A 16,303-nucleotide genomic window follows, 5' to 3' on the forward strand; every position below is an offset into this window, starting at 1 on the left:
CCTAGAAACTCTGCATTTGCTTTATTTTGCAACAATTGGGGAAAATAATTTAGGGAATTACTGTCTATCATATGTTATTTCAGGGTAAGTTAAATATTCCAGAAATGTTTGTAGATGCTCTGAAACTAGTCCAGCTTCCAAGAAACTGAAGGATTAGATTCTGAGAAAGAAAACTTAATCTGTTTGGTTATGGTTAGTGGGTATAGAATGAATCAGATCCTTAATATACACTCAAATACACCATTAGACGATTATTTGACAGAATCTAACCTAGTTTGTAAAAAACAACATTTAGTGCTCATGAAAGACCATTAAATATTTCATCTGCTCTGTTGCCATACTGATTACAGAACAGAGGATCCCATCCAAGGTAGCATATACAGGAAAGGAGGATCTTATTGTGAGGCTGTGGGGATGTTCCCTGGAATCCTAGGAACCAGAACCTAACAAGGCTGAGAGGGACCAGAACTAGGACTGGGTGCTGGTGTCCCTGCACCACGTCATGTCTCCACACCCTCACCTGGTATAGAGCAAGTGCCTGCTGCTTGTCCATGCTGGCTGGTGTCTCACTGCTTCCGAGGTTACATGCTGTGGTTCTAGGTCCAGACATGCTCTTTGTGGTCTGCTCTGTGAATCAGATTTAATTTCCTTTTGTGAGATGGGTGGTGACCTTGGAAAGTGTCTGCTGCACCATCGTGTGGAATCTCAGCTGTGATGGATTTCAGATTATAATCTATATCAAAATGAGTGTTTCCTTTCCCCAGAGTTCCCAGGAAAATGTTTTCCACATAGCAGGCACTCAGTCAACATATTTGGATGTTTTAAATGAGTATATTTTGTTGAGTTGTGCACCCGTCAGGGCGATTGGGGTTGACGCACAGAAGCACATGAGCCTCTGAGTGCATCGGCTGTTAGAGGCAAAGGTGCTATGACTCCAGCTGCTTTCTCTAGGACATCTCAAGTCACCTGTTTGGAATTTGAGACCAATCATCTCATGTTTTCTATTATTGTTTTCTAGCTTACTTATCTCTACAACTTTGACCTGAAAATCTGTAGATTTTAAATATTTCAAATATGGAGGATGAAGATGGAGTTTAAAATGACTTCTGAAACCTAATGTGCTAATCTATACAAACCAATACAGGATAAGGGTGTATCATGGAAGAAAAACATCTAAGAGAATAGCAGCAGTGTTTACAGTACTGAAAATAAATTGTTTCATTTTCTTCCTTCGGTTCTTGGACCTGTGGGTCTAAGCACCAGTTTTTTTGGTGTTTTGGGTTCTTGGCATCCGTGCTCCCAGCCTGAAAGCTGCCCATGGTCACATCCAGCACTTGCCTTCAGCCCTCTCCATCCCAATGCTGGTTTTCAGAGGCACCTTCTTGCTACCGAAGCGCCTCTCCCAGCCCTGATCCTTGTGGTTGAGCATACTTCCAGCCTGGGCAGTGCATGGCTGCTCTGGAGAGAAATCCCATGTTATACTTCAAACTCGGGCAGTGCAGGCCTCCCCTGCAGAGAAATCCTGTGTTTCAACTAGATATTTATAACACCTACATCCTTACAATGCAGTTAATCAGATGATTTATGTATTTTTAGTTGCGTAGCCTAGAATGAATCCAGTTCTTTTATGATCTTAGCTTTAACGTCGTCCACACCCCAGTTTGTCCCCAACAAAACAAACCAGCAAGATATTTAATAAATATTTGTCTTTGCTATTACTTCAGCAGGTTCTAAAAAATGTCAGTTAACGGTGTCTCAGGTATACATAAACAGCTTAAATTATTAGCATTGCTACAATTTTACTATACTCTCATCTAAATCTAAAATCAGTCTTCAAAATAAAAACAAATTGTCCTTTGCCAAAAATTTTTTTAATTGCACAATTGACATTAACTGCCAATTCTTTTTGGCTAATTGACTAATTTTAACTTCTGTGTTGCTCTTCCAGAGGCATGGCTATTGCACCTTGGGAGAAGCCTTTAATCGGTTAGACTTCTCAAGTGCAATTCAAGATACCCGAAGGTTCAATTATGTGGTCAAAGTAAGTGTTCTATTTCAAAAACTACTTTGATGACTCTTTTGAACAACTATATTTTGAAGATTGTAAGTGTACAACGTTTAAGATGCTTTTGGCAGCTTGAAGGTGTGCCTGTTTGCTGTGTATTAATCGTAAAACAAGGGAACAAGTTCAGGAGAAAACAGTGAGGTTGGAGGATTTCTCCAGTATTGGTGGCAGAGGTTGCAGAGCCTCAGTGGGAGCAAACACTCATCTGCCCTGTGGCTCTGTGGTTGCTGAGGATGCCACAAGGTGGTCCCTTGGGGGTTGTACCATGTACCTACATACTGTGTCAGTGATAGAAAGGTCGTGGGATCTTTACCTGATGATTTCACGAATGTTTTCTGCTTCGTGTTTTTCACAAGGAATGAGGCTTGTGTCACAGAGGAAGAAGTAGCTAATAGAAAACAGGAATTTCATACAAAATAGAATTCCACAAAAGCCTTATTGCATTAATGATACCCTTTTGGAAGAAATTTTTATCTTGGGCCACACTCAAAAAGAAAGGATCTTAGCCATATATTCCATTTATTGTTTGCTTTTGTCCAAAGATTAATTACTATGTGGTTTATGCACCTTCATTCTATTATGGATAACATAGAAGCTATAGTTTATGAAGCTATTAATTTTGTGTTTCTAATGGTTCTGTGAGACATTGGAAAAATGTTTCTTTTAATTGCTTTTAGGCATTTGAAAGTGCTACTGGGAGGACAGAAAATTTAGGGAGTTAAATAATTGTAAGCTTTAGATAATGTTATTTGTTCAGTTTGGTCCTGAGCAGAATTTCCAGGGCTGCTGATGTAACTACTACTTACAACTCCTGTTGTGCTCCATGCTTCACTGAAGCCCAGCCACCACGTGCAGGCTGGACTTCCCCGGTGTTTTCTGAGTCCTCCTTTAGATATTTACACACTGGCCAGCAGGGTGTTCTCGATAGGTACCTTTCTTATAGATGATGAAATGCAGATTTGACTCAGCCTTGTGGAAATTTTCAGTACTTAAGTAGCCGGGAAAAACATCAGCAGAGAGGTCTGTTTAGCAGTAACTATTTCTCCATGTAGCTCTCTGATAGTTCAGACCATACTGAGTTGCTTTATAGTAGCACTTCTTGACCATCTGTCTACATAAAAGGATTTAATTCCTGGTGTGAGTGAGAGAGTAGGATGGAGCACAGGAGGAAGTCGTTGGCTCCTGGTGGTTTCTGTGCTGGGTACCCTGCTCTCTCATCTTTGGTCACTGACTCTGGAGAAGGTGCGAGTATTCTGTGCTTTGTCAGAGGGGGAATCCATAGACCAGGACCAGCATTTTATCAGTTTCAGTCATTTGGACGACTGCATAATTTTTTTTTGGTCTGTGTACCACATACTACTATAATTTGCTGGGTAGCTTTTCTTCGAATTTACTTTTTTAAACAGAAATACCTACTTTAGCCTCATCCTAAACACTAATACCTGTGAAATGGTAAATTTTCTGTCGGTCGTTTGTCTAGTACATATAAAATAAATGCATAACTATAAAAATTAAAATGTGCTGTGCACTCATGTACCAACTAAACTTACCTTGCAACCCTCTTGAGAAGGGCTGTGTTTCTCCAAACCACCTCTCAGAGGTGGAGCGAGGGAACTGGTGACCTTAGGAAGCAAAAGGGCTGCATTGTTGCATGGCTGTCCCGGCACCCTCACAGGTCTGTGCATCTCTGTTGATTGCTGCCTTCTAAGCAGGGCCTTGCTTGGCTCATCTGTGCTCCTGCTCTGTGGGAATCCCACCTTCCCTCTCCTGCAGTCGCTCTGGACCTTGCACACCATTCTTCACAAGTCCAGCAAAGTTACCTCTAAAAAGTGATTTGCTCATGCTTACCTTCTGCTAAAAACAAAAACAAGAAGCAGCCTTTGTGACTGTGGTAAAGCCTGAACCTGTGTCTTGCCTTGGATTGGGCTCCTCCATGTCCCCATCCCAATTCTTGCCCTCCCTGGCCCATGCCCAGTGCCCTCTTCTGTTGGCTTTCTTTCAGTGTGTGCTATTTTTTTTTTACTTTATCATATGCATTTATCATACATACTGTGCAGGTATTTGGTTTTTTTTTTGCGGTTTTAAATGTTTATAGCAACACTTACTACAACAACCGAGAGGATTGTCTTGCAGTTCTACTAAATAATTTGATTTTCCGTAATTTAGGCTAAGTTGTCCGTAATGTCACGCAGTATTATTACAATACCTATAAATAAGAAATGTAGAAGCATTTTTTTAAATGTTTGATAAAAGGTTTCCTTTTTTTCTAATGGCATTTAGTAATATCTGCCCTTAAGAATTTGTGTGAAAAACTTAATGTGTATCTTTTTTTTTTAAGATGGAGTCTCACTCTGTTGCCCAGGGTGGAGTGCAGTGGCACGATCTCTGCTCACTGCACCCTCTGCTTCCTGGGTTCCAGTGATTCTCCTACCTCAGCCTCCTGAGTAGCTGGGATTGCAGGCATGCACCACGATGCCTGGCTAATTCTTTTTTGTATTTTTAGTAGAGATGGGGTTTCGCCATTTTGGCCAGGCTGGTCTTGAACTCCTGACCTCAAGTGATCCACCTGCCTCGGCCTCCCAAAGTGTTGGGATTACAGGTGTGAGCCACCATGCCCAGCCTGTATCTTTCAACTAATGTTTTATGTAAAATCATTTTTTCCATCTGAACAGCAATTTTAAACTGAGACTAATCAATAATTACTACACAGTCTTAGGATAAAAGTTAGTAATAGAATTTAGTGTTCAATTACAGATTGTTCCAGTTGCCAAAATAAAGATAAGTAGTTTGGAATGGAAGTTTCGTTTTTACTCTAATCTTTGAAGTTGAGTTTGAGCCAGATGTCTTGTTGGAGGCATAAAATGGCCCCAGGGGCAGATGCTCTTCACTCAAGGCAGGAGGAGCCCATCAGTGCTGGTGTCGCTGAGCACCTCCTGTGTGCAGATCAATGTACCTTGTCTTTTCTAACTAGTGCTTTCAAGAAACTTTGAAATCCAGTTCTAGTCACACTCCCACCATGAAATCTTGTTTGCCAGTGATCACAAGGTTGTAGCAATACCAACTCAAGCCTACCTGGCTGGGACCTTGGCCTCGCCACCCCCATCATGTCAGCAGCATTCCCTGGCCCTTAGGTATGCCAGTGGTCACGTGTTTAAGTTGTCTGCGTCCCCATCCCAGTTGAGTTCCAGGAGCAGGGGCTTGGTTTGTTCACTGCTGTTCACCCACTGCTGAAAATAACACCCCCTTTGTCAAAGTGGAGTAAGTGTGTCCCAACTGCAGTGAGGAGCTGCACTTCCATGAACTCGGAGGTGCCCAGCAAACCCAGGACGGCTGTAAACACAGAGAGGGAGACCAGTACCCAAAAGCTGTCTGGAGGAAGTAGAACTGGGTCCTGAGCCTATAGGTTAATGTGACTGTGGTTTTTACACATTTGTTATCATTCCCTTGGAGTCCTGGGCTTGCTTATAGCACTGAGAAGAACAGCCTGCCCCCTCGCCCCTCTGGCAGCCAGGAGGTGACTTCTGACAGCCAGGCATGAACAGCCTGAGGCTCGGGAGGTGCATGCAGGGCAGTGCACGGTGTGAAAGCTTCCTGAAAGCTGCACGGTGTGCAACTGAAATTTATAAAAATGTTAAATATGCTGTGTTTCCTAAAGTACACACATCTGTAGGAAAAAAGTTTTCAGAATCGTAAAGTTTATATATCTAATTTTAGTTATTTGATAAATTAACTTATCTGAAGTACTTCATTCTCTGCCTGTGGCAGACCAATTAGATAGTACATCCAGTGTCACATACTTTCAGGGGTAGCGTATTTTTAGTTTAGTTTCTTGCCATCATTTATTTTTATGTTTTCATTTGCTTTAGATGTAGGCGAAGAGTCGGTCTCTCTTGTCTTTATTCAAAAGTTTCTGTGTCCCTGGGCATTGCTCTGCCCCTCCAAGACTCCCCAGTCCTGTTTCCTTTAGCCCACCTGCTCCTCATGTCTGGAGATGGACTCCTGCTTCGCAGTATCCCAGGAATCTCTTAAGTGTGGAAAGGTGGCCAGGTGCGGTGACTCATGCCTGCAATCCCAGCATTTTGGGAGGCCGAGGCAGAAGGATAACTTGAGCCCAGGAGTTTGAGGCCAGCCTGGGCAACATAGGGAGACCCTGTTTTTACAAATAATAATAAGCAAATAAGGAAAGACATCTCAGGCTAGAGTCTCTGGCTATATGAAGATTTTGTTTCAAATTTTTTCATAATTTCTACTAATGACTACTCCATAGTAGCAACTTAATAGCAGCAGCCTCACAGCAGTGCATGGGAAAGGTGCTTAGTGAGTGACCCTGAGCCCTCCCAGGCGGGGACTCGAGGGTGAGGCAGGGAGGGAGAGAGGCTCTGCAGCCACACGGCCGCAGTTGGAATTCTGTCTCTTTCTTATTTATTTACTCAGGGATCTCAAGCATATGACTTCATCATCTCATCCATAGTATCTGGTAGATTTTAGCATCTACCTCAGAGCACTGTTATAAAGATTAGATTAGTTCCATCATAGGAAGCTCTTGGAACAGTCTGTACTCTGTGTTAGCCACTATTTTGATTTTCTTTTGAGGAGGATTTAGGCAGAGGGATGACAGCTGCATGGAGATCCATTTATGACCCAAGAGGTAAAGACAAGAAAATGGGGCCCAGAGAGATGGGCTGAAGGTCACAATGGAATCAAGGACAGAGACCAAAAATGTAGCTGTCCTGACAGCCGTGAAGAGCTTTTTCATTACGACTTTATTTCCTAAGTCTATAAACTTTGATTTTACTCTGATGTAAATTAAGTGACTTTCTTAAATGCGTCACGACTTAAAAAATTTTTTTTTAAATTATACTTTAAGTTCTGGTATACATGTGCTCAATGTGCAGGTTTGTTACATAGGTATACACATGCCATGGTGGTTTGCTGCACCCATCAACCCATCATCTACATTAGGTATTTCTCCTAATGCTATCCATCCCCTAGCCCCCCACCCCCCGACAGGCCCTGGTGTGTGATGTTCCCCTCCCTGTGCCCATGTGTTCTCATTGTTCAGCTCCCACTTATGAATAAGAACATGTGGTGTTTGGTTTTCTGTTCTCGTGTTAGTTTGCTGAGAATAATGGTTTCCAGCTTCATCCATGTCCTTGCAAAGGACATGAACTCATCCTTTTTTATGACTGCATAGTATTCCATGGTGTATATGTGCCACATTTTCTTTATCCAGTCTATCACTGATGGGCATTTGGGTTGGTTCCAAGTCTTTGCTATTGTGAACAGTGCTGCAATAAACATACGTGTGCGTGTGTCTTTATAGTAGAATGATTTATAATCTTTTCATCATACTACCTGACTTCAGACTATATTACAAGGCTACAGTAACCAAAACAGCATGATACTGGTACCAAAACAGATATATAGACCAAAGGAACAGAACAGAGGCCTCAGAAATAACGCCACACATCTACAACCATCTGATCTTTCACAAACCTGAGAAAAACAAGCAATGGGGAAAGGATTCCCTATTTAATAAATGGTGTTGGGAAAACTGGCTAGCCATATGCAAAAAACTGAAACTGGACCACTTCCTTACACCTTTATACAAAAATTAACTCAAGATGGATTAAAGACTTAAACATAAGACCTAAAACCATAAAAACCCTACAAGAAAAGCTAGGCAATACCATTCAGGACATAGGCATGGGCAAATACTTGATGTCTAAAACACCAAAAGCAATGGCAACAAAAGCCAAAATTGACAAATGGGATCTAATTAAACTAAAGAGCTTCTGCATAGCAAAAGAAACTATTATCAGAGCGAAGAGGCAACCTACAGAATGGGAGAAAATTTTGGAATCTATCCATCTGACAAAAGGCTAACATCCAGAATCTACAAAGAACTTAAACAAATTTACAAGAAAAAAACAACCCCATCAAAAAGTGGGTAAAGGATATGAACAGACACTTCTCAAAGGAAGAAATTTATGCAGCCAACAGACATGAAAAAAAGCTCATCTCTGGTCATTAGAGAAATGCAAACAAAAACCACAATGAGATACCATCTCACACCAGTTAGAATGGCTATCATTAAAAAGTCAGGAAACAACAGATGCTGGAGAGGACATGGAGAAATAGGAATACTTTTACACTGTTGGTGGGAGTATAAGTTCAACCATTGTGGAAGACAGTGTGGTGATTCCTCAAGGATCTAGAACCAGAAATACTATTTGACCCAGCAATCCCATATGACATTATAAAATAATGACCTGGCAAATTAGATGGAACTGTTGAAAAGGGCTGTTTTTAAAATTTCAGATCATATTGCTAATCAGGCTTTTGTTTGCTCTGGTGAGTGTTGTTTTAAGCAACACAATCCAATGCTAATTTACTGTTGTATAATAATTTATTCAGTAGGCCCTGCTATATCCCAAGCACCTGGCAAGTAGTAGGCACTTGTTATTCCTAAAATGAATGAGTGACTGAGCATACAAACCAACTATTGTATACATAAATGTTTTCTAAGTTACTCCAATTATTATTATTATTATTTTTACCACAGTTAAACTCCTTCATAAGTTCTACTTGAAGTAGGAACTATTAAGATACTCTAAGATAATTACATTTGTGCTGATAGTTGTACTGCACCTACAGGTTACTTTTTTTTTTTTTCAAGCAAACTGCATAGTTAGAAGCAGAGGAAGTTATTTCCACTTTATTTTTTTATTTTGTATTTTTCTGAGACAGAGTCGCTTTGTCGCCCAGGCTGGAGTGCAGTGGTGTAATCTTGGCCCACTGCAACCTCCGCCCCCCGGGTTCAAGAGATTCTCCTGCCTCAGCTTCCCGAGTAGCTGGGATTTCAGGCACCTGCCACCACACCTGGCTAATTTTTGTATTTTTAGTAGAGAGGGGGTTTTGCCATATGGGTCAGGCTGGTCTTGAACTCCTGACCTCAGGTGATCTGGCTGCCTCGGCCTCCCAAAGTGCTGGGATTGCAGGCGTTAGCCACCATGCCTGGCCTATTTCCACTTTATAAAAAGATTCTACACAAAGATATCCTCTAATTTCCTAACTTAGCAGGACTTTTCTTATACAGAAAAAGATATATTTACATATATATTTTTCAGTTTTCCTAATTGTTGATCCAAGAATTGGTTGTAGGCTATTTAATTCCAGGCATTTCCTATAATTACCCCCATAAAAATGCCAGATTAAAATGTATTAGCAAAGTATGTTAATGCTCCTGAGAACAGATTTGTTAAAGAAGGTCCAAGAAATGACAGTGTTGTCACCACTCAGAAATGGCCATTTCCATTGAAGGAAGTGCTCCTCAGCTCCCCTGAGAGTCTGACCTCAGTTGAATTAAATTTGACCTTGTAACCGATGTTTTTAAGGAAAATTGAACATAGATTGCTGACGACGGTGAATAGGTGGTGTCAGGGCAGTTTGAGCACACTGGGAATATAAGGCTCCTCATTATATGGCATGCCAAAAAGTTTGTCCTCCAGGCAAATATCCAAATTATATTGGAAGTTTGAAATGCCGGTATTGATAATAGTCTGCAAATATCCACTACCATCTTCATTTTTCTTTAATTCTCACCATATTTATCCTACCAACAAGATAATTTGTAGAGTATGACTAAACACAGCAACTAAGAATGCTTTTACCAAAATAAAATTATAAGTTGTGTAACAGTTCAGTTTCAGATAAAAAAGCAGACGTTCTTTCTGCCAGTGCTAGAAGTCAGTGAACATTTGACAGAGAGTCAAAATGGTTCCCAAGAAAAGCAGAGAAAAGGGACAACCCCAAAAATAGAATCACTTCTCACAGACCACTGCTTGAGCAACTTGTGAGCTGTAGGAGGGGCGCTGGTTCCTAAGCCTGAAGTGGAGGACATGTTTTAATCCAGCCTGCGTGAGGTTGTAGTGTGGTGCTTCCTTACCTCGGGGCAGCGGTGGGCGGGCAGTCCACACATTGCTAAAGGACCTGAGGAAAGTGGCTGGAGCGTCCAGAAAATTGATGAAAACTACAAAGTCTGCTTGGTTCTGCTTTGGCTTGCTAGATTACATCCCTTTTTTGTAAAAGACAATAAACTTGAGAAGTCTTTTTAAAATTAGATAATCAAAGTTGAGATCACTGAGGGCTGTGTCCAGCACACACGCTAGCTGGGAAGCAGCAGAGCAGGAAGGCACAAGCACAGATTGTGGGATCCCCCTGCTCTCCAGGTCTGGCCCCTCCCTCCTCAGTGGTGTGGCCTTGGGGCCAGCTTCTTCATCTCTCCCTGCCTCAGTTTTCTCATCTCTAGAGCAGGGATAATAGTAAGACCTACTTCACAGGGGCATTACAGCATTAAAAGGGCATCAGGTACTTCAAATGGTGCCTTTATAATAATCACTCAGTAAATGCTTACAGTTCATTATAAGTCTAAAGGAACCCAAAGGCGAAGATTGAGCAAAGCTGATTTGGTCTGCCCAGTGAAGAATACTTTCTGTATTTTGTAGTAAGGCTGACTTTAAAAATAGAGGTAGTGGATGTTGTTGTTTCTCTTTCTCTGCCCCTCCCCATGTATGTGAGGCCCTTCAGGAGCCCAGGCACACATGCAGTGCCAATTTGCTCCCAGATCCAAGGGTGTTCAGAAGTGGACTTCGAATTTCAAATAGCTGTGATTTTATTTAACTTTATTGAATTCTAGTTTTATTATATTACCACCAGAGAGTTTGGCCTTTAAGATCTCTAATTCTTTGAAATGATTAAGTTTTCCTTTGTAGCGTTCTTTATAATTGATTTTTGTAAATATTCTATTGATGTGTGAAAAAAATACAGATTCTCTATTTGAAGGATGTACTTTCTTTCTGTTTATCTAATTCTTCCACATCTTTACTTGTTTAGAATTGTCAGATTTGAGGAGATATGCAGTCATGCACTACATAACGATGTTTTGGTCAATGACCGACCGCGTGTAGTGTAGTGGCCACATAAGATTGTTTCCTTTTTTTACTGTATCTTTCCTATGGTTAGATATATTTAGATACACAGATACTTGCCATTATGTTACAGTTGCTGTTCAGTGCATTAATATGTTGTATAGGTCTGTAGCCTAGCTGTGTAGGTGTTGTGTAATACACTCTGTGATGTTCACACAATGAGGAAATTACCTAGCAATGCATTTCTCGGATCAGATTGTATCCCCCTTGTTAAGCGACCCATGACTGCATAAAAAACTTCCTATAATATTTGTGTTTTTAACAAATGTTCATTAAATTCCCAACAGACTTTGCTTTATGGCTAATTAGGCTTATGGACGATTACAGTTTCTTTGTTAATTGTCTTTTTCCCTGTTATCTTAGTTACCAGTTTAACCTGAAATGTAATCTTGTCAACTATGAACACGGCCCTTTTCACCTCTATGCTTATGTATGCCTCGTGATGTCCATTCTGTAGTCCTCTGTGGGTAACTAGTCTAAACTGACTGTGCTAAGCTAATCCCGTGCCTTCTGCTGATGATTTCAGTCTTTTAAAAGGAATTTTAAAACATGATATTAAAGAAATGTAGAAAACTTATTTCGATGATAGGAGGGGAGGTAGTCGGGAAGGCCTTATCTCCCAGGGAACACATATTCTCTGTTCTGGTATTTCTTCCCCTAGTGGAGCAGCAGTTCCAAACCCAAATGTTGTCTCAGGGGTCCTTTTCACTTTTTAAAATTACTGAGGACCCCAAAGAGATTTTGGTCATGTGAGTTATATCTATTAACGTTTGCCACATTAGAAATTAAAACAATTTTTAAAATATTTCTCCATTTATTTAAAAGTAAGGACTGGGCTGGGTGCAGTGGCTCACGCCTATAATCCCAGCACTTTGGGAGGCCGAGGTGGGCGGATCACCTGAGATCAGGAGTTTGAGACCAGCCTGGCCAACATGGTGAAACCTGTCTCTACTAAAAATACAGAACTTAGCCAGGCATACAGAAAATTAGCCGGGCATGGTGGCATGCACCTGTAATGCCAGCTGCTCGGGAAGCTGAGGCTGGAGAATCGCTTGAACCCAGGAAGCAGAGGTTGCAGTGAGCCGAGATCGGGCCATTGCACTCCAGCCTGGGGGACAAAAGTGAAACTCCATCTCACAAAACAAAACAAAACAAAACAAAACAAAACAAAACAAAAAAAGAGTAAGGACTGTATGTCTCACACCTTGGCACACCCTCCTGGTGTCTGGTGTGATGGAGGGGATTATTCCTCATCTCTGCTCCTGAGTTCAGTCTTCCATAGTGTAGCATGTTGGACTGTATGTCTCACACCTTGGCACACCCTCCTGGTGTCTGGTGTGATGGAGGGGATTATTCCTCATCTCTGCTCCTGAGTTCAGTCTTCCATAGTGTAGCATGTTGGACTGTATGTCTCACACCTTGGCACACCCTCCTGGTGTCTGGTGTGATGGAGGGGATTATTCCTCATCTCTCCTGAGTTCAGTCTTCTGTAATGTAGCATGCTGGGGCCTCTGGAGCACTTCACTGCACACTAACAAATGTGAGGATGGAAAAGGAAAATCATATCTTAGTGAAACTGTGGAAATAGTTTAGACCTCGGGCTCCCCTAACAGGCCCCTAGACGATGCTTTGGGAACCGTGGTGGTAGAACTCTCTCTCCCAGACTCACTCTGCCCTGACCCCTCTTATTGGTGAGAAACAGGCATGTGTAACTCTTCTTTTTCCTTTGAGGAATAAAAGATATTTGTACATTTTGGTCTGTTTCTTTCATGTCTTCAGTGCTGTAGGGCAAGAAGCCTATCTGGGGAGGCTTTGGTTATTAAGCAATGCTTACGGCTGGCTGGCTTCATCTCAGTCTAGGATTCAGATTAGGAAATCCATTGTTGTGTGAATCTGAATCGCATCTGCCAGTCCAGCTATTATTAGCGATAATGCTGATAACCTCAGTTGGCCTGAATCCTTTGTCTCTAAATTGATTCTAAAGTGAAGCAGGGAAAAGGGGTGCTATTCAACACTAAAACAAGAAATTTAATAACAATATTCAGTTAATTTGAAAAGATAAAGGAACAGGATTGAAATTTTAACAATGGTCTTCTCAGCTTTGCTTGGCCTAACCTAATCTTATCTCTGGCCAGTGCCCTCAACTGGTGTGTTTTAGTGTAAGATATTTTTATGTAAATATGTTAGAAATCACAGAATGTTTTCCCCCCAAAGATTATCATGTAATTGTCACATTTATAATGTTATTTGTGGCTCAGTATATGACTTAGTGATTTCTCATTCTGGAAATCAAGAAAGGCTGGAAGGAGAATTGGAAGGAAGGGATGAAAAACTCCATTTTCAGAGAAATAAGAGGCAGATGCAATTCACACACTCTAAAATGTGCATGAGGCTTACCAAAAGCAGCTAAGCCTGGGCAGCGATAGTATAGGCGGAACTGAGCAGAAGGGCTCAGGCTAACAAAAGCACTCGTCAGGGCCAGGTCTAGAAGTCGAGCCCCACATACCCTGTGCACTGAGAGGCTGAGTCGCAGATGTTCAACTCCAGCTTGCAGAGTGCAGAAGTTCCAGGGAGGACCACTGACAGCAAAGGGCTTCCTGGATCCAGTTTTACTCAGAGACATGGGCTGTGGGGTCTCCCAGGGATTCACATGCAGGTAGCGGCTGGGGGAGAGAGTGCTGGAACTGGGAAGGCTGGAAGCTGCCCTTCCCCCACCCTGAGGGCATCTGCAAAACAGGTGCCCTAGGAAGTCCCACCTCACTCTGAAATGCCTGTTAGAGAAGGTGACCATCACTGCATGGATATTCTCTAAGGAAATTGTGGGAAATGTGTCTGTGAAGCAGGATGGAATCATGACCAGACAGTTCATCATAAATGAAAAAAACAGGAAACTCATGAAGCAGTTCTGTGGCAGAAGATCCCAGTGCAGGAATGCCACAAAACAGAAAAGAGATTTTAATGAGGTTGAGTATCCCTTATCCCAAATGCTTAGAACTGGAAGTGTTTTAGATTTTGGATTTTTTCAGATTTTGGAATATTTACGTATACATAATGAGATAACTTGGGATACAAGCTTAAACACGAAATTCATGTATGTTTCACATACACCTTATACATATAACCTGAAGGTAATTTTATACAGTATTTTTAATAATTTTGTTCAACCCATCACATGAGGTCAAGTATGGAATTTTCCACTTGTGGCATCATGTCCATGCTCAAAAAGTTCCGGAGTTTGGAGGATTCTGGATTTTGGAATTAGGGATGCTCAACCTGTACAACCAAGTGAGACAGCAGGAAACAAAGTCAAATTGGCAGAAAAAAGGATGGCAGCAGCCAGGAGAACCACCACAGAGGTGAAGGTGCGATTGGAAGGGCCCAGGAGAAGACAGATGTTTTGGGAAACACAAAAAAGGTGATGGAAAAATACGAATGAGAGAATTAATAAGAATGAAACCGTAATCATGAGTTTAAAAGGAACTAGAAAGAAAATTACAGCTGAAGAGAACAGGGAGAGGGGTTCCAGCATATTTATCATTGGAATCTTCAAACAGGAAAACAAAACAAAAGGACAGAACAAATATTTAAAGATAATGTTCAGGAAAATTCTGCTCAGGTAAAAATAGATGGAAGTGTACATTGTGAGAGGGCAAATTTTATGCTGGGGAAGGTTGACTGAGAACAGGTTATGAGTGTGCCATATCCTACAGGAATTATTAAACTCTGAAGATGAAGCAAGAACCTCCCAATGGGTAAACAAACATGTCATCTCTTACTGAGGGAAAAGATCAGGGTGGCTTCAAATTTCTCCAAATTCTTCAGATAGTGGAGTAATCCTTACTTATGGGATCCTCCAGGAAGAAAGGATGGCCCATGAATTTTATGTCCAGTCAAACCATCTTTTGTATCCAGTCTTCAAACAAACACTATTGATCATGTGAGAACTCAGGGAATACTCACTGTTCTCATGAGCAGTTTCGGCTGGAGAAACAGTGTCCATCAGACTGGATGTCAGTGAATCTCTACAGCGTCAGCTGTGTGGCTGAGGGTGATGGAGCAGAGTGTGAGTGGAGGGCAGAGGAGAAAAGGTCGGTGGTTAGAGGTTTGTTGACTGTCTCACCTATAATCACAGGGAGGCACTAAGATGTTATTCACTAAAATCAAGTTGTAGAGGAGAGGGATGGAAGGAAGAAGGAGCAAGATGAATGACAGTTTTATCACAATGTGGAACAGGAAACTAACAGGCTAAGATGTGTTGTATGAGGATTCCGAAGGAGAGGGAATTACATAGAGTTAAAATTCCAAAAGTAACCCCTAGTACAAAATAGTGAAAACATTTCTAAATTTCAGAAGAACTACAGAGAGAACACAAACTTTTTCAAAAAGCTACAAAAACATGTCATAAAAGTAAGACCAAACATTGTATCTATACATGTAAACACATAACTTTATACACATAACCTGAAGGCTGGTAAAAGTAAAAGATTTCAGATTGAATCAAAAAGTGAAACCCAACTCCAAGTTGTACGTAAGAAGCCCACCTAAAACAGAGATTTACAAAAGTTGAAAATAAAAGAATGAAAAGATATACTAGGCAAAAGTGAAAAATAAAGTGGGACAAAAAGCATTAAAGGAAAGCAGCAGCCCACTTTTTCCTGCCATGATGCACATCAGAGTAAGGGCAACTGGAAAAGCAGGGCATCCCTGTAGGGGCAGGTGGAGCAGCGGCGAGGGCCTCGGTCATCATTCCCACAGGAGACCTCTACTTCGTGGGTTCTGTCACAGGGATTTGTTACTGTGGCTTCCCAGAATACAAATTCTACAATTTTGTATTTTAGTGCAATTTATTTGCTATTTAATAATGAGTTTTCAAATACAAAATGCTATTTAATAATGAGTTTTGGTGTTGTGTTTCCTTCTTAATTTCTACATGGAAGGGCTGTTTGATTTATTGATTGTCTGTTCAGCAAACAACTGCGAGTATGGGCTTAGGTTGTGAAAATATTTGTTAGTGCCCAACCATTCATTCTAGCCTCTTTCTGGTGTGCCCTTTTGATACAGAGGCTGGAAAGCTAAAAGCTCCATTTCAGACTCTTGCAGCCTGGGCTCTGGGAGGAGATATGCTTCCACTAACTAAATGAATGCCTGCAAGACTAGAAGACAGAGCTGCAGGCTGCGGCTACCTCAGCTCCCTTGTATGAAGGTCTCTTCAGGTTTGCATGGGTAGTGACTGTTTCCTATACTTGGA

At 41.4% G+C, this 16,303-nt stretch overlaps 1 protein-coding gene across 1 annotated transcript in view; it reads left to right on the forward strand.

Moving 5' to 3' along the window:
• LOC100615916 (uncharacterized) overlaps positions 1 to 16,303 on the forward strand; it is a 92,918-nt gene that overhangs the window by 42,906 nt on the left and 33,709 nt on the right. Inside the window, exon 4 of the mRNA XM_063815915.1 lies at positions 1,949 to 2,041. The gene's annotated coding sequence lies outside the window, so the exon portion shown is untranslated. The remainder of the gene's footprint in view (positions 1 to 1,948; positions 2,042 to 16,303) is intronic.

This window comes from Pan troglodytes, chromosome 6, assembly GCF_028858775.2.
Source record: "Pan troglodytes isolate AG18354 chromosome 6, NHGRI_mPanTro3-v2.0_pri, whole genome shotgun sequence".
NCBI lineage: Eukaryota > Metazoa > Chordata > Mammalia > Primates > Hominidae > Pan > Pan troglodytes.